This window comes from Eptesicus fuscus, chromosome 5 (assembly GCF_027574615.1).
Source record: "Eptesicus fuscus isolate TK198812 chromosome 5, DD_ASM_mEF_20220401, whole genome shotgun sequence".
Lineage (NCBI taxonomy): Eukaryota > Metazoa > Chordata > Mammalia > Chiroptera > Vespertilionidae > Eptesicus > Eptesicus fuscus.
In genome coordinates, this window is record NC_072477.1 from 68,228,704 (window position 1) to 68,252,469 (window position 23,766).

General features: G+C 45.1%; 1 long non-coding RNA gene across 3 annotated transcripts; it reads right to left on the reverse strand.

The window, feature by feature from the left end:
- Window positions 1-6,410: 6,410 nt before the first annotated feature.
- Window positions 6,411-20,617, reverse strand: LOC129149161 (uncharacterized). Of its 3 annotated transcripts, XR_008556141.1 has the most exons (5): window positions 20,534-20,617; window positions 19,849-20,083; window positions 13,899-13,996; window positions 7,987-8,135; window positions 6,760-6,787 (listed from the first exon to the last, which is right to left on the reverse strand). It is a non-coding gene; the product is annotated as an uncharacterized LOC129149161 (long non-coding RNA). The 3 variants fall into 3 exon arrangements; XR_008556143.1 differs by lacking the exon at window positions 7,987-8,135 and having other exon boundaries at window positions 6,411-6,787; XR_008556142.1 differs by lacking the exons at window positions 6,760-6,787; window positions 7,987-8,135; window positions 13,899-13,996 and adding an exon at window positions 16,234-16,868.
- Between the last annotated feature and the right edge of the window lie 3,149 nt (window positions 20,618-23,766).

Genomic DNA, 23,766 nt, shown 5'->3' on the forward strand with positions numbered 1-23,766 from the left:
ACGCCCAACACAAGGCAGCTAATAGGAGCTGGGAGGAAGGAGAAGCCAAGGGACACTGGGAGGGTAATTGGATCAGATCATTAGATTTCTAATCATTTTGTTTGTTTGTTTGTTTCTAATAGTTTTTTGGGGAGTCTTCAGGGTTTTCTATATACAGAATCATGTCAACTGCAAAAAGTGACTTTTACTTCTTCCTTCCCAATTTGGATGCCTTTTATTTCTTCCTCTTGCCTTACTGCTCTGGCTAGGACTTCCAAAACTATGTTGAAAAAGAGTGGTGAGAGTGGGCATCCTTGTCTTGTTCCTGAGTTTAAAGGAAAAGCTTTCAGTTTTTCACCATTGAGTATGATATTGGCTGAGGGTTTGTCATGTACTGCCTTTATTCTGTTGAGGAACTTTCCTTCTATACCCATTTTATTGAATTTTTCAATCATAATGGATGTTGTATCTTATCAAATGCTTTTTCTGCATCTATTGATAAGATTATATTATTTTTATTCTTTGCTTTTTAATGTGGTGAATCATATTGATCGATTTGCGTAAGATGAGCCATCCTTGTTCCCCTGGAATGGACCCCACTTATCATGATGTATTATTTTTTAATGTATTGTTGTATTCGATTTGCTAGTATTTTGTTTAGGATTTTTATATCTGTATTCATCAGAGATATTGGTATGTAGTTTTCTTTTCTTCTTCTTCTTTTTTTGTTTTTTGTTGTTTTGTTTTGTTGTTGTTGTTGTTGTTATCCTTGCCAGATTTTGGTATCAGAGTTCTGTTGGTCTAATAAAGCATCAAATCTTTTTTTAATGTGAAGCCATCTGGTCTTGGACTTTTATTTTTTGGGAGGTGTTTGATGGTTGTTTTAATTTCCTCACTACTTACCAATATACTTAAATTTTCCATTTCAGTCTAGGAAGGTTATATATTTCTAGGAGCTAATCAATTTCTTCTAGGTTATTGAATTTGGTGACATATAGTGTTTCATAGTATTCTAGTATGATTCTTGGTATATCTGTAATGTCTGTGGTAACTTCTCTTTCATAATCATATGGCTGATTTTGTTTACAGGAGTCTTTTCTCTTTTTTCCTTAGTGAATCTAGCCAGGGGTTTGTCAATTTTATTTAAAAAAAAAACCAGCTTTTTCTTGTATTAATTTTTTATGTAGTCTTTTTGTTCTCTATTTCATTCAATTCTGCTCTGATTTTTATTATTTCCTTTCTTCTGCTGACTTTGGGTTGCTTTTGTTCTTCTTTTTATAGTTTTTAAAGATGTGATGTTAGGCAGTTTACATAGGATTTCTCTCATTTCTTGTGAAAGGCCTGTAATGATATAAACTTCCTTCTTATTACTGCTTTCGCTGCATCCCAGAAACTATGATATGTCATATTGTCATTCTCATTTGTCTCTCTATATCTTTTGATCTCACCTTTTATTTCTCCTTTGACCCCGTTATTTTTCATTAGTATGTTATTTAATCACCACATATTTGTGGGTTTCTTTACTTCCTTTTTGTAATTGATTCCTAATTTCAAAGTATTGTGATCAGCACTGGCCAGTTTTCTCAGTGGTTAGAGCATCAGTCCACAAAGGGTAGCAGGTTCAATTCCTGGTCAAGGGCACGTACCTTGGTTGCAGGTTCAATCCCCAGCCCCAGTCAGGGCACAAGTGGGAGGCAACCAATCCATGTCAACCTCTCTCTCTCTCTCTCTCTCTCTCTCTCTCTCCCGCTCCTTCCTCCCTTCCATTCTCTCTAAAAAGTAAATGGAAAAAATATCCTTGGGTGGGGAGTTAAAAAAAAAAAAAAAAGCAAAGCATTGTGGTCAGAGAATATGCTTGGTATAATTTCAATCTCCTTGAATTTATTGAAGCTAGTTTTGTGACCCAACATATGGTCTGTCCTTGAGAATGTTCCATGTGCACTAGAGAGGAATGTATTATCTGATGTCCTGGGATGAAAGACTATGTAAATGTGAATTATGTCCATTTGGTCTAATGTGTCATTTCAGGCTGATATTTCTTTTTTGATTTTCTGTTTGGATGATCTGTCTAGAGCTCTCAATGGAGTATTAAGATCCCCAACTATGATTGTGTTTTGATCTGTTCCCTCTTTAGTTCTGTGAGTGGTTTGTTATATATTTCGAGGCTCCCTGATTGGATGCATATACTATATTGAGTATTATGTTTTCTTCATGCAGTATCCCTTTATCAGTATAAAAGGTCTATCTTCATCTCCTGTTACCTTTGTTATCTTGAAATCTATTTTGTCAAATATAAATATGGCTACAACTGCTTTTCTGTGGATGTCATTTGCTTAGAGAATCACTTTCCGCCCTTTCGCTTTGAGTGTAGCTTTATTTTTGCAGCTCAGATGGGTCTCCTGACGGCAGCATATGGTTGGGTTTTGATTTTTGATCCACTCTGTTCCTCTGTGTCTGTTTCTTGGTGAATTCAGCCCATTTATATTTAGGGTAATAATTGATGTATGAGGATGTCCTATAGCCATTCTATCTTTTTTTTTTTTTTTTTTTTTTCTGGTAGCTCTGTGTCTCCATTGGTTCTTTTATTTGTGCTTTTGTCTGTTATTTTTGTTGGAGGTATTCCATACTTCTTTCCTCTTTTTTAAGCTATGTGTCTCAGTTTGGGCATTTTATGTGTATGTGGTTACCATTAGGTTTATGAAAAAGAAGTTTCACATATATAACAGTCCTTTTTCTTTTGAATGCATATGATCTCCATCCTCCTTTGCAAATTCAGACCTACCCAGTTTTCAACTAACGAAAGGTAGTTTGTTGAGATTATGATAAATTACCTTGACTTATCTTTTTCTTTTACTTATTCTTGGAAATGAAGAAGAATATTATCTAGATAGGGAATTGCCAGCTTTTAGTTTTAAAATAATAAAATTGGAGATACAGGCCAAGTTTGAAGTTTGGAAAGGTATTAAAATTAATAGCTAAAATAAGAAATGTGTATTGCCTTGGATTTTAATTAAATATGTAATAAATCCAATCATTTAGCCAGTAACATGAGTGACTAATAAGTCCAACCAGTTTTTCAACTGAATCAAGTCCTCAGTCTAGTCATTTTCCATTTGAAGCCTCCAAATTAAACATGTAAAAGGCCTTTTCTACTTAGTCATCTATATATATAAAACCCTAATATGCAAATAGACCAAACGGGGAACAACTGAGCAACCAAACAACCGGTCGCTATGACATGTGCTGACCACCAGGGGGCGTATGCAGAACATGGCAGGCGTCAGCAGCAGGTGGCAGAGCACGGAACATGGTGGGCATCAGCTGTGGTAGGATATTGGAGCAGGTGAGCAGGGGTGCCAGACCAAGGCGGGGCGCCGGTCGCTGTCATCAGGGCGAGCCTCTGTTGATTACTGAAAATTCTTTGCTCCCACATGCCATTGTCCCACCAGGTGCTCGCACCTGCTGCCAGTGCCAGAGCCACTGCTCGCACCCGCTGCTGGAGCCCAGCGCCAGCCCCAATCGCTCAGCACCATCAGCAGGTGTGAGCAGCGGCTGCTGGCCCCAATCGCCCCTCAGGGCTTCTCCACCTCCCCTGATCCTGAGGGGCAATCGGGATGGCAGCCGCTGCTCGCTGCTGGCACCCGATGGTCCTGCTCTCACCAGCTGCTGGCACGGGCCCCAATCGCTCCACGCCGTCAGTGCATGGGAGCAGCGGCGAGTGGGGCTGCTGACAGACAGGGGACCTCAGCAGGAGGGACCAGGTGGGGACGCGGAGGATAGGCCGAGACCCGCCCGTGTGCCCACCGCAGCCTCTCGTGGCCCACAGTTCCTTTCAAGGTGCACGAATTTGTGCACTGGGCCCCTAGTTATAAAATAATCAAGTCTCCAGTGAAAAGGAGTCTCCAGAATTCTTGGAAGGTTCTTGTACCATATCCCTTAACCTTTTGCACTCGGATGTCGAGTGTGACTCGACAAGGTTAGCATCGGTAGCAACTCTTTTTATACTCTTTGAATGTATCAATGATTTGAAATATAAAAAAAAATCCAAATAAATAAGTTTGTATGAAAAGAAACTCCAGTTTTTTATTCTACTGCTGCGCTTTGTAAAATCTGGGGTATTTAAAAAATTAAATCCCGAATAGAATAAAGGAATCGAGAAAAAAGCAAGTGAGTGCAAAGGGTTAAGGATGGGGATTGCATGGTTCAGCTCACAAAGTTGAGATGGCTAGAAATGTCCACAGCAGTGCTGAGGAACGGCCTGAAGGTGGCGCTTGAGGGTGCTACCAGCAGAGTGATCCGGCGATTTCAGCCTCGGGAAAGAGAAAAGTCAAGGCTAGTCTGTCTTTTCTTTTGATAAAGTTAATTGCCTTAAGTTAACGCACAGCATGAGACTTTGTGGCATGAAAGAATAACAGAAGTATAAAAGGTATAATTTGGAGGCTTTGTCAAGCGCTGTGATGATGACACCCTAATAGGTGTAAGTGTTCTGAGGCACTAATGCTCGGGGAGGAGGGTGTCTGAGGAGGAACAATGCCTGCATTAGTGTGCAGGCTCTGCGGAGGAAAAAGCTTTTTGGTCTGCAATTACCAGTCTGCTATTCTGTAAAAAACATCGACTTGCTGCTTGCTATTTTTTCACGCATCCTTTCCCCTGATGGTTTCACATGTGCACTCACACGAGGAAAATGTGCTTTTTACACTTTGCTGGGGGGTGAAGTGGCTGCCTGATGGGAAGGCTTAGCTCCTCGCTTCGTAGTGGCTTTCCCTAACGCTGGGTGCGTGAAACGCCAAAGTGCCAAACACCCTCATCTAAACACTGCCGCAAGGCCCCCACGCTGGCCCTACTTCCCACGGCTGCATCCTCAGGTGCACCCCACTACTGTCCTTCCCTCTGAAAGCCTGTACAAGTGCGGTCTTGCCTCCTTGCAGAGGAAGCTGCTTCCAGAATAGAAATTGCCAGCACTTTTTCTCCTGTTCCCCAGGCAGTAAGTAACCCACCTCCGACCTCCCTTCTGGGTCCCATTCACCACCATGCTTTCCGACTTTGGGCTAAGACCAACATAAAACGGATCTCCCTGCACATCGCCCGGCTTTGAGAAGGTCAGAAACCCTGAGCTAAGGTTGCTCTGGCTCTTGGCTTGTTCCCTTACAAATCAGACCAAATCCTATGGAAAAGAGCTCTTTGAGGGAACGAAATTCGAGTTTACCTTTCTACTTAGAGCACCCATCCGAGATCTGAGAAGAAAGCCCTTTCTGCTCCCTTTTACCTTTAAGGACCCTTGACTGGGCTGCATTGTGAATACAGAAAGGTGGCCAAGACGGAGGCGGATCAAAATGGATTGTCAGTAAGCGCTGGTCTGGCCTCACACCCTCCATGACTCCTAAAGCTGTAGCTTCCTGTACGGAGCAGCAAGTTCTTCCCTTTGTCTCTGTTCACCTCCACAGCCCGGGGCCTGGCCTGATTTTCTGAGTTTCTTTCTCCCAGGGTTGCCTCCAGAGGGAAGTTGTTCAAAAAGAGGGAAATCAAAGGCAGACTCGTGGAAAGGTGGTGAGCCACAAGAGGGGGCTTGAGAAACCAAATGGCTTTGGTTGAGAAGAGCATGTTCCCCCTCAGGCCTCAGCTCACTTCCTTAATCCACAGGCATGTTTTGAGTTAGATAGATGTCAACACACTCCCCGATATTTCTTCTTTCTGACCACACTAACTCTAGGTCATTGGAGGGGCGCCATTGAATACCAGGACCCACATCTTTATTCTTTTTGGTATGCCCTTTAGAAACGGCATCTCTTCCAACGTCCTCCATCCACACGCAATTTCACAACAAGAGGGAAGGCTGGTGCAACCTCTCATCTGTGCTGGGTGTATGACTGTAATATTCTTCACTACCTTTACATTTGAAATTCTCCTGCTTCTCCACAAACCTCCTAGTCAAACCCGGGAGACAAGCAAGGCACAAAACGCTCACAACCCACAGGCCCCTTGCCGCCGTGCCCTAAACTAGCACCCATGTGGATGCCCGTGAATCAGACGCTGACCATCAGCGGCTGCAGTTCTCCAGACCCTAACATATTTGTTCTCGAATGTGCTTAAATTTACCTGGTGTTTACTAGGCCCAGCCACTCTTACTTCGTGGCCTGATTCCCCTACAACAAATGACTGCAACAGCCATACCTTTTGGGCACTTAGCGTTTGAGTACGTTGACATATAATCTCAGTTAGTCTTCCCAGCACCACCAGAGCCTGGTACTGTTATTATTCCCCTCTTATGGATGAAGACACTGAGGTGCAATAGAAGGTAAGCAACTTCCCCAAAATGAGTGACATGATAAATCATGCATAAAGCACCATGAGAACATTGATGAAAGAACCAATTGCATAAGGAAATAATAGTCATAACTCATGTTTATTGAACTCTGTGTATCAAGCCCGGTACCAAATGCTGCAGGAACTCTCTCTCCTTTAACCCTCACGTCAGCGGGTCTGGAAAAGACATTGGAAGCCTGGCCGGGTCCAGCCGTCCGGGAGTGTGAACACGTTACAGAAAGGCCCTGTCTTGTGACCCTCTGCTCTTTTATCTCGCGTTCTGATCACTAGTGTTTCAAATGCATTTTGAAGACCTCGTTTCCTCACTGCTTCCTCTCATGTCCTGTCATCCAAGTCTTCACAATAGTTGTATCTGGGGTAACAACTGTGCTCCCCTCCTCTCTAGCTGCACTGGGAATTATTATTACAGTAGTCCCCCTTAATCCACGTTTTGCTGTCCAGCAGTTTCAGTTACCCATGGTCAACTGTGGTCCAAAAATATTAACTGGAAAATTCAAGAAATAAACCATTAATTCATAATTGCCCACCGTTCTGAGTGGCGTGATGAAATCTCACGCCATCCCGCTCCATCCCACCCAGAGCGTAAATCATCCCTGCATACGAGGTGTCCCCCAAAAATATATATACACACTTTAACAGCTGACAGCTCAATTTTGAAAATGAAATGTATTTTAATAAACACTGCCTTTATAATTACTCAAAGTGTGTGTATGCATTTTGGAGGACCCCAATATATGCCATTCACCTGTTGGTCACCTGGTAGCCCTCAGTTGCCACATCAGTCAGAGAGAGGCCACATTTACATGCCTTTCTTTATGTATATTGTTATCTTTGTTCTATTTTGTTATTGTTAATCCCTTACTGTGCCTAATTTATAAGGGAAATATTATCGTAGAGATGTGTGCATAGGGAAAAACATAGTATATGTAGGATTAGGTACCTAGCCGTGGGTTCACACACTTTCCAGGGGTCTTGAAACATGTTTCCCACAAATAAGGGTGGACTACTGTGTTCCCAGTTTGTAGATGAGGAAACTGAAGCTCAAATAAGCTAAGTAAGTTCACTCAGAATTCAGAGCTCTGAGGAGGGAGATATAAACCCAGCGCTCAGCTCCAGAGCAAACGAGGAAACTTAGGGCGTGGGTGGCCGCAGAGGAAACAGCCTGTTTGATAGTTACACATCCAGCGAGATGTGGGGAGTGGGCGCACAGGGCAGCGCCTGGGCATGGAGGGACCTGACCTTGCAGTTGGTTGGTAAAGAAATGTGTGTGCCAGGCTGACCGACGGCACTAACCTGTGAGCCAAGGATTTTAAAACGAGTTTTAATATGATCAGATGTACTTGTTACTTAGACCTTTGACTAGAATATTTCAAAATAATTTACTACTTTTGATTGACATAGTTAACAAAACCCATGAGACAAGATAACAGCACTATCACTCCATTTTATGGATAAGGAAACAAAGGCCAAGAAGTTAAGTGATATGTCTAGGATTATAGATCGTGGGGGTCAACGCAAAACCTGTGCCCTAATCTTCCAACTTCCGGTCCCGAGCTCTGTCCCTAACAGTGAGCCAGTGTTTGACTCCAAAGAGATCTGCCAGGCTGGGCACACTCACCCGGAGCTGGAAATACAGAGACCGCTGCCCACCATCACCTCTCTGGGTTCTGCTTCCACACTCACCTCTGTGCACGCTCTCCACGGCGCAGCAGACAAGCTCTGCCACCCTCAGCCTTCCCACGCTTGTGAATGCAACTGTTTATTCGCACACAAGAGAGAAAATTCAGAGCCTCCCTGACCTTTCTCGCTCTGAATTGCCTTTTGCACTTTCCCTGTCGAGGTCAGAAGAAAAAAAAAATTAATCTTCACAAACTGAGTTTCAACAAGTTTAAAGCATCTCATTGAAGAAGGTATCAATTTGGCGTCTGAGATCCTCAGCGATACCCTATAACGCTGGGTACATCCTTTGAACAATTCTAAGAACCTTCTCACAGGAAAGGGTGGCTAGGGGGCCTTTGACCTTCCCTCTGGGTTCTTTGAAGTGTGGGTGGGGCCAAAAAAAGATTGTTGGGGTGGGGGAGGGGAGGGAGGAGGAGTGGCAATCAAGGGTCAGAAAGAATAGCCATGCAAAACCTTGGTTAGCCAAATATATCACTTCCTCTAGGGACAGTGGGCCCCTCCTTTATACATGGCTACGTCCCCACCCCCAAGCCCCCACACAGTGGAATAAATATATTTTGCTGATGTTGATTATGGCTCTCTATCACCAGCTAGGCAAGGGAAAAGCAGGGAAGGCAGCATTGAGAGACAGCGAATCACTAGGAACACTGGTGAGGCTAGAATCTGGGAACTAGGACTCGGGTACTGGATTGAACGGAGTGGTGGTCACACAAACCCGCCGTGAAAGCCCTGGACTCCAGATACAGAAGACCCAGCGTGCTGCCCTGGCCCACCCCTCCTGCCACAGGACTTTGGGCAAGTTATAGAGCCTTCTCGCGCTCACTTCTCCTCCGTGAGTTGGGGAGCATAGCAACATCTGCCTCACAGAGTACCCATGAGCTTTGAGGGGTAAATCATACAGAAGCACTTAGCCCGGGACCTGGCACCTACAAAGTATTCAACAAACAGAAGCTATTCATTAAAAATTCAAGATTGTCCTCCTTGATTCCAAAGAGTCTGTCACCTCAGTGAACGTTCTCTCATAGTTATTATTATTATTATTATTATTATTATTATTTCTAGAACAGGTATTTGCAAAACATATACATGGTGGGGCAGAAGTAGCTTTACAGTTGTTTGTATGGAGAATAGTATAATCCTATCTAATAAAAAAGTAATATGCAAATTGATCATACCTCCGCTACACCCACAAGCCATGCCCACAAGCCATGCCCACCAGCCAATCAGGAGCAAATATGCAAATAAACCCAACCAAGATGGCTCCAGCCACAGAGAGCAGGAGGGAGGCTTGGGTTTCCCCGGCAATGGAGGAAGCCAAGTTTTCCGCCTGCCCTTGCCAGCCTAGGCCTCCACTCAAGGCTACAAAGTTTCAATTATAGAAGGTAAATAAATCCCAACAGAAATGGCGGCAGCCACAGAGCTGGAAGAGCAGGAGGTTATGGTTGCCCCCAGCAGTGGAGGAAGCCAAGCTTCTGCAGCCCTGGCCGGCCTAGGCCTCCACTCCAGGCTACAAAGTTTCAATTATAGAAGATACATAAATCCCAACAGAAATGGCTGCCACATGGAGCGAACAGAAGGCCTGGCTCCACTCCAGGCTACGAAGTTTCAATTGTAGAAGATAAATAAACCCCAGATACCAGAGCCTCCACTTGGGTTGCCGGGGGGCATGGCTGGCCTGCAAACCACCATAGGCCCCTCGCCCAGGCTGCCCCATGCCCCAAGGGAACCCCACCCTGATCTGGGACACCCTTCAGGGCAAATCAGCTGGCCTCCACCCATGCACCAGGCCTTTATCCTATCTAATAAAAGAGTAATATGCAGATTGACCATCACTCCAACACACAAGATGGATGCCCCCATGTGGTCAAAGATCCTGCCCCCATGTGGACACAAGATGGCCACCACAAGATGGCCAGCAGGGGAGGGCAGTTGGGAGGAACCAGGCCTGCAAAGGAGGGTAGTTGTGGGTGATCAGGCCAGCAGGGGAGGGCAGTTGGGAGGGACCAGGCCTGCAAGGGAGGGAAGTTGGGGGCGATCAAACCTGCAGGGGAGGGCAGTTAGGGGTGACCAGGCTGGTAGAGGAGAGAAGTTGGGGGTGACCAGGCCTGCAGGGAAGGGCAGTTGGGAGGGACCCAGGCCTGCAGGGGAGAGCAGTTAGGGTTGACCAGGCCTAAAGGGGAGGGAAGTTAGGGGCAAACAGGCTGGCAGGGGAGCAGTTAGGCATCAATCAGGCTGACAGGGGAGTGGTTAAGGGGTGATCAGGCTGGCAGGCAAAAACGGTTAGGGGCAATCAGGAAGGCAGGCAGGCAAGCAGTTAGGAGCCAGCAGTTGGGAGCCCGGTGGGATTGGGCCTAAAGGAGCAGTTGGACATCCCTCGAGGGGTCTCAGATTGGAGAGGGTGCAGGCTGGGCTGAGGGACATCACCCCCCCCCCCCCCCGTGCACAAATTTCGTGCACCGGGCCTCTAGTCTATACTAATAAACGGGTAATATGCTAATTAGAGCAGACGTCTTCCGGACATCCTTCCAGACAAAGCCGTAGCAGCTGCCTAAGGCTCAGGCAAGCCTAGGGATGGCAGCTACCGCTGGGAGGGCCCAAGGCTCAGGCAGACCACAGATGGAAGCTGCCACTGCAAGAGCCCGAGGCTCAGGCAATGAGGGCCAGGCCAAGGCTCAGGCAGCCAGGGTGGCCGGCAGTGACAGCAGCACAGGCGTGATGGAGGTGTTACCTTCCCCTGACCGGCCGGTTGCCTCCTGCAGAGGGAGGCCAGACTACAGCTTGGGAGCAGGCCTAAGCCATCAGTAGGACATCCCCTGAGGGCTCCCCTACTGTGAGACGGGCAGGCCAGGCTGAGGGACCCCCTCCAGTGCACGGATTTTCATGCACCGGCCTCTAGTAATTAATGAATAATAATACAAGAATAAACTCTGCATTTCTCGTACAGCCCACTGCAAGCCTACTTTGCCCCCTCTCCCCGCCCCCCCCCCTGTATGTTTGCAATGCTTTGTTCACGACCTTCTCTGCATTCAGCGCCTCAGACACTCACAAACCAAGCAGCCTCCCAGCCTGCTGTGCAGTCAAAGGGTGCCCTGCCTCCTCCTGCTGGCCTCCTGGCTTAACTAGTTCTAGTTTGTTTCTGATTTTCTGGCAAATGTATTTGCCTTCGGCTCCTCCTCCCCAAAGCCAGCAAGTGGGCACCTCAGTTTCCCTCTCGCTGAGCACATAATGGGGCACGCTGGGGAGTGAATGGTTCTGCAGAGCGAGGGCCCGCTCACGGGGAGGAGCCAGTCTGTGGGTAGAGGGTGCTGGCGCAGAAACCTCACTAATGCACTCCTTCCATTACCGTGCTCCCTGCCTTCCTGTCTGCCACCATTACCTTCAATTAAGCTTTGCTCTTTCAAACCCTTCATCTGCCCCCAGGGTCATTAGCTTGCATCTGGCACAGCAGTCGCAGATAGAGCTGGCCTGGAGCGTCTCAGAAATCTCCAAGTTTAGGGTCATTCTTTCCCTTGGATGTTTTCAGTTTTGGATCCTGAAGAGCTGATTTTGTCTCCTAACAACTCTGAACACCCAGGCTACATCCAAAGCCCTCTCGCCGGCCAAATTGAAGAGGGGGTAAACTGGAGTGGGTCAGACTGATCAAACAACTACTCTGTGGTGGACAGACATCCTCACTCCAGAGCACTTTTCTACTGACATCTTGAAACATCTCTCATTTTCTAACACTCCTTTCCACTTCCCCACATTCCCACTCGCATCCCCTAAAAAGAATTGAAGTCTGCGTCCTTAGTACGTAATGGAAAAGGAACAGCTCCTGCAATGTACGTATACTGCCACCAGGTGGCATTAGAGGTCACAGTTCCATTGGTGTACTGGTGCCAGATACCAGCGGTGAACAAAAAGGAGAGCCCCCCACACACCCAATTCCAAATCCAGCAAGGCAGACATTAAACAAAATATTACAAACAGCTAAGGTACAGTGCTGGGAGGAAGTGTCCTGAGGCTGGTGCTTGGAGTGGGCAGAGACAGCAAAGCTCCCCACGTTCTATGGGCGTCTCCACCTTCTCCAGCCACCTTGCACTTGGTGGGTCCTTGTGGCTAGGTCAGGGCAACGGGATATGAATGCAAATCACGGCTGACCCTTCAGAGCAAAGCAGAGGACAGCGAGTATAGTATCTCCATGTGTCTCTCCTTTCTGTGGTGGCTGGTGACATGGCGGACGGGAGAGCTCTGTGGGCCGGAGCCCCTGAGGGGCCACCGTGGAACAGAGCCTTCACTGCTCTCCATGCCGCTTGACCCAGACTTCCACTGCTCGTGTTGGATAGGCAGCATGAATCTTTACTGAAGTAAGCCACAGAGATCTGGGAGGCAATGCATTTCTGCAGCATGACCGAGTACTCACTTTCTAGATGGAAGTAAGAGTGAGGTCTCTTTTCTCTAAGTCAGCGGGTCTTTGCACGGGAAACACAGACTTGTGAGGATGGATTGCTACCTCCAACCCTCCTGAGACCGGTGAGAAGGAAGGGGAGCCTCCTAAGCCAAGAGGCTAGGTACGGTGACCATTTCTTACCACTGCAGGCAGGATACCGAGCACGTGATAACAGACAGAAGGGCATGATTGCTCCAGCAGGCCCAGGGTCAGGCCCGAGAGAGCAGAACTCTGGGCAGCTGGTCTCAGCAGGAGTAACTCACAGACTGATGTCTGGAGCTGGCCACAGTGATGGCTATACGGTCTCTCTATTTTTAGCTGCCACAAACATAACGAAAGAGAGTTGTCAGGTATTTAGTGGTTGGCTAACCAGGCATCAGTATCCTACCAGTTGGCTGCCTTTTCAGTTATTCTTTTTTTTTTTTTGGGGGGGGGGGGGAGAGGGGAATTTCTTGTTTTGACATAATTTCACACTTACAGAAAAAAAGATAGTAGAAAGAACACGCATTCACCCTTCACCTAGTTTCACTAGTCCGTGCAAAAAGGGTTTCTAAAAACTCATTGGTCTTTCATATCAAGCATAGCTTTACCACCTAACTCAAACTTTAATATTAAACGCAAGTTTCACAAACCAGTTTTGTATTTAGACTTGCAAAGTATATAGCCGTAGCCTTAATATAGAAAGAGTTGCTGCAAATTCATCAAGTATCACCCCTTGGAAAAATAGGCAAAGGCCATAAGTAGCCAGTTGACAAAAGAAGTGGAATTGACCAAGGAAACTCTGAAAAAAACTCAACCTCTAGTAATTAAATATAAGTTGGAACCTCAGTTGCACCTAGCAGACGGACAAAGCGCTTTACATGAATGGTAATACTTGTGTTGCAGACAATGTAGGAAATGGGCACTCATGCAATACTGCCGGTTCTGGAAACAGTGCAACATTCAGATTGGCTTCTCTGGCAAAAAATACCAAAGTGGTGTTTTTTTTGTTTTGTTTTGTTTTAATGCACTTACCTTTTCATACAGTAATTTTAATTCTAGGCATTTATCTGTGGAAATAGGCAACTAAGTGTCGCTGACCCTCCCCTGAGAAAGAAGGGTATTCATTACAACGCTATTTCAGAAAAAATACCAAAAAGTAGGGATTTGGGCTAAAGAAATAACGGTGTTTCATACAAAGGCCTGCCACTGCCTACACAGCACTCACGGGACGCTAGGCTCTCTATGTAACATTTTGCATATGTAATCTCATCCTCCCAAGAGACAGGTACCATCAGCACTTCACAGGTGATGAAACTGAAGCTCACTCCCTCATCCCAGGTCTTAAGGCTGGCAAAGGTGGAGCTACCCTCCCATGGCCCCAGGCAGTCTGGCCCCAGAGGCTGCCCTCTTAGGCACACGCTCTCCAGCTTCTCTCTGCAGCCATTAACATAACAAAAGAGATTTGTATTCACTTCATAGAACAGTGTTCACAGGGCAGGCATACCTCGGAGATACTGCGGCTGCCTTCCAGACCACCACAATGAAGTGAGGATCACAGTAGAGTGAGTCATCATCCTTTTGCAGGCAGAGAAAACACAGGATCTATGAGGCACAATAGAGGGAAGCACAGTAAGACCAGGTATGCCTGTATCTATCTGAGTGAGAAGAGTAGGTACGGAACATTAGCTACAGTGTAGACACCATTTCTTAAAAAGGGGATTATGAATATTTACATAAGAACATATAAAACATATTCCTCAATCCAAAGGTTAGGATTTGGGGGGACTTTTGCTTCTTTTGGTTTCTCTTTATTTTCTAAGTTTTCTGCAATGATCGTGTAATTCTTGTAATATGAAAATTTGAGTGACTCTCCCACTGCCCAAGTCTGCTTTCTCTTCTTCCCTTCTGTGGACACTGGTCCCAGGGACACTCCCTAATCCACATCCTGTACACTGAGCTTCACCCCAGAGTCAGCTTCCCAGAGAACCTGGCCTTCAAGGCGGGTGCCAGGAGTGGACCAAGAAAGCAGGCGATGATGGAGGAGCCAGCCGCTCACCAGCCAGTTGGCAATGGGGCCCCCATCCCCGCGGGCAGCTGGAGCACAGACAGCCCCAGATGGAATGATTAAACCTGCTGGTGGTGCACCAGGTTAGTGCACAGGAGGAAGGGGAGGCAATAGCGGGTTCTATGTGTTTGGTTTTAGAAAAGTATCGGAGAAGGAGTAATTTTCTGACTCTGTTGAAATGCTACAAAAAGAATATGCATTGCTGAACTAACAGCTGAGAGCAACTAACAGGCACTTGAAAGCCAAGTGACAAAGCCAGAGGTTTGCCTTGGAGGCAAATGGAGCAGCTTTCCTCCCCTGCAGAGGGAGGGCAGGGAAAGTGGAGGCCCAGGCCAGATCCAGGCCAGTGAAGGTTAAAACTCTCAATCAAGGCAGGAATTTGATTGGAGAATATGAATCCTGACCCATGGAATGGATTGTCTGGACTGATTTCCCCCAGACTCTTGAATTAATTTCCAGATTCCTCTAACCCCTCTGAGCCTGGAGAAATGAACCACCTCTCCCACGAAGATCTAGGACCTCTCCTTTGCTTAAAGACAATGCAGAGGCCTCTACCTCACCCCTTACCTACTTGGCCTATGACTAGGATTAAGTTGCAACCTCACCCAGCTGCAGACATGCTGGGCCTGATGAGGAAGAAAAGGGACTCCACCTCCACAGGAGCCCCAGACTTGCCTAACAAGGACTGGATCCTGAGGGCACATGATCAAGGAAGCTGGAACATAATATGGAATAAGAGGAAGTTTATTCATTTGGGAGTTCGCTTCTGAAATACAGATTTCAATATCCTGGCAAGGACGCCAAGAAATGGAACATATTTGCTACTAAGCTGTTTCCTGGATGCATGAAAAAAGCAGTGGTCCCTAGAAGTGAAAGTGAAATGCCACAATTACCAGAGCAGATGCTGGAGGAAAGGACTGAAAGGCTCCAAGAAGGGGGCTGCTGGAGTAGGGATGCTGTGCTAGGCCAGAGTACCCACTAAATGATTGCACCTTGCAGGGGAGCCCTGAGAGTACTGAGTGCAGTGGTGCCCCTCCTTGTAGACCACTATGACGGTGGAAACTAAGTTTACTGATAGTGATAGAGATGATAGGAGCCCCACCCGACCCCCAAAACAGAGGCCAGATGGTGGTGCCCATCAGAAATCAGATGGATCTAATTATCATAATGAGTGGTAGGTTGGAGTAACAGCAGCGGGCCTGGCCAAGATAGTTATGGAAATAGTTACTAGAACACAGCACCCCTTAGAGGCAAAGCACATGGGATTCAACGAAGACACGCTGCACCTTACCCTCAACGTAAACCAAAAATGGGGGATCAAGAGGCTGAGGGCACCTGCCCCAATAAAAATCCAAGACCCATTCCTTGCCCAGTTATTGCACCCAACCTAGGATTCAGACGTGGCATCCAACGATGGAAGGAGAGGCTGGGTGCTCAGATGGAAGAGCTTTGCAGAAGAAAACCTGCAAATGCCCCATTATGCATAAAAAGCTGCTAATAACATCAATTGTCATTAGAAAAAAATGCAAATTAGAACCACAATGAGACACCATTTCATACCCAGTAAAATGACAGTTACCAAAAAGACTGACATTACAGAATGCTGACCAAGATGGAGCATTTGATTTGGGGATGAAAACTCAATCTTGTCAGCATCAGGTGGTAGACAAGACATAGTCAGAGCGTGTGTGCGGCGAATACCGCCCTTCCCAAAGGGTTCAGGTTGTGACACTTTCTTCCATGGCTTTTTTTTCCCCATTTATTTAAAAACCTTTAATCCCACCATGAGGATATATAAACCTGATAACCTTTTGTTTGTAATCTTATTGATTTTTTTCCATGATATACAAGCTGTTTAGTAACCTACTTTTTTTAGACTTTATTTTAGCTTTACCGAAATATCAAGAAGATAGTAAGGAGGGTTCCCATATACCGCTCACTCAGTTTCCCCTGTCATTAACATCTTACATGAGTATGGCACATCTGTTATAATTAATAAACCAATATTTATGCATAGTTATTCATTGAAGTTCATGTTTTATTCAGGTCTCCTTCATTTTCCCCGAGTTTTTCTGCTCCAGGGTCTCATCCGGGGACCACATTGTATTTAGTTGTGGTGTCTGCTTAGGCTGCTCTGGGCTGTGGTGGTTTCTTCCATGGTCCTTATTTCTGACGATGTGGACGGTTTTGATGAGTGCTGGTCAGGTAGGTCATAGGATGCCCCTATATTGGCATTTGCCTCATGTTTTCCTTGTGGTGAGACTAGGGCTATGGAGTGACCTTGTTTTTTTTTATCCTGTTTTGGGTGACTATGAGAATGATTCCAATTATTGACTGAAAAGGGAGTTCTTTCTGTTGCTGGAAAACCTGTTTCTTGCTGCTTTGGTGAGTTGCGGTAATGTTCAAATTCTGAGTAAAGTCAGAAATAGTAGAGAGAAAAGTATTGAAATATTTGCTTTTAAAAAGGACCTACTCTGTCTCCAGTGAAAATATTTCATTCTTTTTTATGGCCTAGTAATATTCCATTGTATATATGTACCACAGCTTTTTTTATCCACTGGTCTATTGATGGGCACTTGAGCTGCTTCCATTTACAATAGCATGGATGGACCTAGATGAATGACTACGTGAATAAGTCGGTCAGAGAAAGACAAATACCATATGATTTCAATTACATGTGGAATCTAAAGAACAATATAAATGAGCAAACGAAACAGAAACCGATTCATAGATACAGAGAACACACTGATGGTTGCCAAAGGGGAGGGATGTTAGGGGATTGGCTGAAAAAGGTGAAGGGATTAAGAAATACAGATTGGCAGTTACAAAGTAGTGATGGGGAAGTAAAGTACAGCATAGAAAATACAGTTGATAATATTGTAATAACTATGCATGGTGCAAGTTGGGCACTAGAAGTACCAGGGAGAACACTTTCTAAAGTGCAGTAAACCCTTGACTTTGCGTACCGGTTCATATGTCATTTGTGAAAATTAACACCCTGTTAGTTTTAAAATGCTTTTAACCATTTTTTTTTGCTATTGATTCACTATTATTTTTAACAAATTTTATTGAGTAGGCCATACATTGGAAAAAACACTGTAGTAATTTTGCTGATATAAATAAACATTACATATCTACAACTATAATATACATATTTAATGTATTTAAATTCAAGAGTCATGGCTGGTGAACAATTTCAGTGAATGATTAACACATGGTCACATGACATCCTACGGTATTTGGTTCTGTTTTGCTGGGCGTGACTTTCTGCAGCAGTTTTAATGCGCGCCTGCCGATGTTCCCACCCATGCTAAGCCATGCCCTAGCCGTTTACTCGAGGTGACTGGTGAGTGCATGCATTTACTACCTGTTCAGTATAAATTTAAAATGTTTAATACATATAGAAAACTTTCCTGTTCAATTGAACTTTTCATACATACTTAATTTTAATTTGTCAATTTTTTAACACGTATTTGGAAAATCTACTTTATTACATAACAGACTTTTGGCTTTAAGGGACACCCCCTAGCCTAAATTAGCCTGTTATATCAAGGTTTTACAGTGAATGATTGTCTGACCACTATGCTCTACACCTACATCTAATACAAAGTAATAGTAAATGTAAACTGTAATAAAAAAATTAAAAATAATATTATTTATTTTAGAGAGAGAGGAAGGGGAGGGAGAGAGAGATAATTGGGGCAGGGAGAGAAAGACATTGATCTGTTGTTCCACTTATTTATGCAGTCATTGGTTGATTCTTGTATGTGTCCTGACCAGGGATTGAAGTTGTAACCTTGTTTATCAGGATGATGCGCTAACCAACTGAGCTACCCAACAAGGGCAAATAAAATAATTTTTTACAAAGGAAAAAAAAGATCTACTCTGCACTGCAGTCCCTATAAAGAAACCTAGCAGTTATCATTATCAGTAGCTTTTATTTCATTAGCATCTGTTTGAGTGGCGTGGCACTGCTCTCCCCATTACAAGGGCGCCTAAGTCTTGTTTTAGTTTAATAAAGATGTTTTTATAATCCCTTTATAATCCTTGTGTTTTAATAAAATACCAAAGCACAATTAGCTTTTGTGAGGGTAATTGGCATTCAAATGCTATTTGTGCTTGAGATTTCTTTCTCTCAAACACAAAAGTAGAACCTCAGGATGGAGAAGGCATGCTCCATTGACTAACAATAGAAACGCTGGCAGCTGCTCTTCTTGGTATACATTTAGGGCACTTCTGTTGTCTTATAAATACCTCCAGCTAAACAAATGAAAAGAACATTTGAGGGGAAAAGATGGTTTGCTGTAGGAAAAATATCCGAGGGTTTTTGTACATGGAGGTATAACTGCATATGATAAGATACATGGATCAATGATCATTTTGATGAGATTTGACAACTGCGCACCCATTATCCACTACCCCAGGCAAAGCAAGGAGCATCTCCAATGCCCAGAGGTTCCCTTGTGCCCCTTCCAGGGAACCACCCTCCCCCCCTTCTCTCCAGAGAAACCGCTTTCTGATTTCACTGATTTGTTTCCTCATACTTAAACTTCGTACAAAGGGAGTCAGACCATTTGTGATCTTTTGTGCCTAACTTTTTTCAATGAACATAATTTTTGAGATCAACTACCCAGAATAGCACTTTACTGCCCAGCTCAAGGGAGGTCATAGCCCCCTGGCGTCTGCACTAGGCTGGCCCATCGTGGCGTTGGTTCCTGCAGCTCAGCTCTCTTGAGGCTGGACACCGACCATCCAGAGCTTCTCCAGGAGGAGGTTCTGGAGGTCAGTGAAGACTGAGGAGCAGCTGAGAGGGTTCAGACCTAGGAAATAGACTTCATGATGAAGAATCTGTTATAATAAAAGCGTAATATACTAATTAGACTGGATGACCTTCCAGATGAAGCCGCGGCGGTGAGGGCCGAGCCCCTTGCACACATTTCGTGCATCGGGCCTCTAGTATAGAAGAAAAAGGGAGGCAAAAAATGGTGGCATAATATTAGTCCTTTGAAGGAGAGAATCGATTTCGTGAGTGTGTGTAGCTCAAGATTTAGACATTCCCGGAGAGAGTTTTCAGCTCCATATAAAAAGGAATATTGTCAACAGCAGCTCAGTGGGGTACCTTGAACAGTAGTTGAGTCTCTAATCACAGCGACTGTTCAAGAAGGCTCATAGCCATGTGTCATGAATGCTACTAAAGCAAATCCCCACCAGGTGGGAGAGGACATCTTCCTATGACTGTGGTTTTCGATTTAGACGAAGCTGGGCCTTACCCCCACTTTAGACTAGTTGACCATTGTGTTTTCTTATCTTGTATATTCCACATTGGCAACAAGGTCACATGGTTTTCATTTGAAGTATCCCAGAACCAGCTGCTGCCATCTAAACTTACCAATCCTGAGCAGTCAGGACTCCCCGTGTGGATTTTGTGTTATTTTCAAAGCATTCTCTAGAAGAAAGAGTTCTTCCCTGCCTTGTCCCCAAACTTCCCCCACAGGCAATGTGAGGTCTCCATCTCTAACAGATGTAAACGCAGTATCCACAAGGCAAATACCCTTCAAGGTCCAGCTCGCAACTGAAGTGAAAAAGCAGAGCTCTGCAAATCTTCTGCAAGTTGCCCTCAGTGCCTTAGATAAATACAAAAGAGGAAGCAATGAGAAGAGAGGAAATGTTTATAAGAGAAGGTGGCTGTCCTCAGGTAGCTGAAAGGTCTCCTTAATCTGTCTACAACATCCCACACACCCTTCCTCCCCATCTCCTAGCCCAGTTAGCGGAGGCCCAGCCACCCGCTGTAGATATCTAAGTGCTCCAACCCCAGGCAACTGTTCTCAGAAGAAAAGAAAGTAGAGGAAATAAGTTGATCATAATCTATCAGATCCCAAGTTGACTTCTTATCACCTACAAATCCCAATTTTAACCAGCATCTTCATTGCCCTCATAGTCTGTCTTTTGCATTTTCCCTCCCCTAGCTACCTTTAAGCTCCAATCCATCAGAAAAAATACTTCAAACATTGATACCATGCAGGGAACTTCCCCTCCCCCCCCCAAAAAAAAAAAGAAAGAAAAGAAAAACACACCTTTGAGAAGCCTGCCAGTGAATCTCACCCACTTGCTTCACTGCCTGACTCCACCTCTCACGGTTTGTAAACAGCCAGGATGTGCCAGTGTGACCTCATTTATATACCGCCTCATAAACACAGCAGCGTCGTCTTTATAGATACATGCGATGTTTCATAATACCAACTCAACAACAACTCAACAAACACCTCCTTTATTTTTCCATCGACAGACTTTGGACAATGTGATCTTTAAGGTGAAAGTGGAAAGGCCTCCCACATTGCAGCCCCAAGTTGTGCCCTGAGAGAGTGCATTTCCAGTGCCTCTTCCCGGCAGCTCTGGAGGCCAAGAAAGATCTGATCCTTGTTCCTTCCTCCCCTTGAGGAGAACTAACGGTCAGGATAGGGCTACAGAAGCATTCAGATGGGCATGCAAAATAGCTAAAGCTACCATGTCTCTTCAGAGCTGAGTGTGCTTTCAGAAATCTAGCCGGCTATTCTGTCAAATGGGGAAGTGGCTTATCCACTGCCTCCCTGTTAATGAGGGGCAGAGAACCCACATTTCCCGCTTTGTGCATAACTTACCTTGTGCAAGGAGTTAAACATGGGTAAAGAGAGGTTATCGGATCCGTGGGAAACTGAAGCAACACAAAAATTTACAGAGCCTGACATTGACTCCTGGAGCCAGTTTCTCATCTGTGAAATGGCATATTATTATCTCACTTAAAGCTTCTGTAACGGATGACAAGGACATAATGCATGTAGGCAGCCTGCTGTTTATTGACATTCACCACATAAAGTTTTCCGTGTCTTTTGTTGTAATTTAGCCAGGCTCTGGCATTCATTTTAGGTTTGATGTCACCCCAAGAACACTAAAAATTGCCACAAATATTTGGAATATGAAGCTTAGCTAACTCGATGTGGAACATTAACATCCTCCTCTTTAACGTGAATAATTTTTAAGTTATTTTTCTAGATTGTCTAGACTGGTGTCAAACAAAATTAGAAGAAGTGTTCTCAGGCACTTTGTGGCTCTTAACTGCTATTGGAAACAGCTGGGGCTTGTTTTTCACCTTTGAAGAAGACAAAAGCTCATAATTTTGCAAGTACATTGGCATGTAGCACGCATGAAAAAAATCCTGGCTGAGGGATAGGATACCTGGATGGAAACTTTTTCCTCCCTGAGAGTCTCTTGCTTTCATTTCCAAATCCATTTGTAGAACATAAAGACCTTGCCAGCACTGGGAAGGGATGCGAAATGGGGTGGGGTTGGGGGTGGGGGAAGGTGGCGGGGAACACTGCTTTGTTGCTAGGAGGTGAGAAACAGTGGGAGTCAGAGAGCTCTGCAGGCCTTGGGTGGCATGAATAGGCCCAGAGCCCCGCCTGGGGTTTGGGACATTCCCACTGGTTCCCCGGGTGGTGGCTGAACTCTGACTCAGAGAAGCAGGAGTCATGGAGGAGGTGAGGTCATCAGCTAATGACCCAATGCGCCATCAGACAAGGCCAAGTCCGTGGCCTGCTCTCCCCCATGTCCCCTCCCCCAATGAGCACACAGCACACACATCCCCAAGTTGTAGCCTGTCTTCTTATGACTTCCCCTTGGTGCTCTTCATAACCTGATTTCACTTCTAAAAAACATGCTGTGGGGGAGGAAACACGCAGAGAAGTCTGGCCCCGCTCTGTATCTCCCTCCCTCCCCACTCCAGATGGTTCTAGTTGCGAAAGTTTACATTTTGGGCTTTCAGATATGTTTATGTTTTGCCTGGAAAGGCTACCGTGCTCTACAGCCCCTCTCTCCTGGTCCACTCAGGACCTTCTGCTGTGCTGCTCTCTCCAGCACAGGGCTAGCTACTTTGTCTCAGCATCCTGCTTTGTCTCACCACTTTTTAATCGTGACTCTAAAAAACATGTACTATTATCCTAACTTTAGAAAGGAAAAACAGACACTTCAGAGAGATTATTCTCTCAGTGCAGAAACAGAATTTCTTACCAGGTTTGTCTCCATAATATTGCCCATTATATAATCATTTCTCTATAAACAGAAGCCTCAGTTTAAAGGAATTTTAATTTTCTATCTTAAGAAAATAAACTGAGGCTATGGATTTCTTTCTAAAGCAATGCAATGACATTTGTGGCTGTCCATCCCAAAATCTATCGCCATCTTCCTTCATCCTAGTACAGTGGTCGGCAAACTGCGGCTCGCGAGCCACATGCGGCTCGCGAGCCGTGGTTTGCCGCCTCTGTTGACTAATGAGTTTGCCGACCACTGTCCTAGTATAAGGCCAACTTTGTTTTCCAAACCACATAGCCCACGTCTCCTAGAGAAGCTGACCCCACTGGCAGGTCCAGGATGGGACCGCTGATGTAAGAATGATCCCATAACTCTTGTCAGCCATTGGCTCAGAAATGGACATGTGACCCAATTCTGGCCAATAAGGCATGAGGAGAGTCTATGGGGATCTTCTTAAAACTTCTCTTGCTCTTAAGAAAGAACCACACATAGTGACTCTCTCTCCCACTGAATGTGAGCAAGGAGGCAAGCAGCCACAATTACTACTGGCAGCCCTTCTGCCATAAGAGGAGTTTAGAATGAAGACAATACTGGGCATGTCACAGAGGGGAGATGAAAATAAAATAATAAAGACATCACTTTATGATATCATAAAATATTAAATCAATATCTGAGTTCTAATTAAATAGATATTAGCCTCAAACAGTGTAATGACCCGCTGGAAGTTTCTCAGTCCCCTGAAGGCAACCATCCACCTCTAGACTTCCTACCTAATAAGCAAATGCATTTTCATTTCATGTTAACAGGTTTTATTTAGCTTTTCTATTCTTTACAGATAAATGCTGGAATCTGTCACATCTCCTGCATCCACATAACTATGAACTCATCATTCACATCTGGAATGATGGTTGAGAGGCACCACACAACCCTTAGTCAACAAAACCAAGTCAGGCTTGGATGTGGCAAGCTTAGTGTGATGCATTAAGGATGGCCACAAGTCTTTTGTCATTGGAAGGACATAGAGAGGTGAAGTCAATTTCCCCTTTCCTTGAGTTCGCGCTGGCCTCGTGCCCAACAAGATGCAGTGGAAGTGATACTGGATGACTTCTGAGGCTGAGCCTTAAGAGATTTGCAGCTTGCAGCATGCCACTTGGAACACTCCCTCTTAGAACCCAGCCTAGCCTGTGGCCACCAAGTGCAAGCTAGCCCAGAGGGGGAAGAAAAAGGAGGGAGAAGGGGCAAG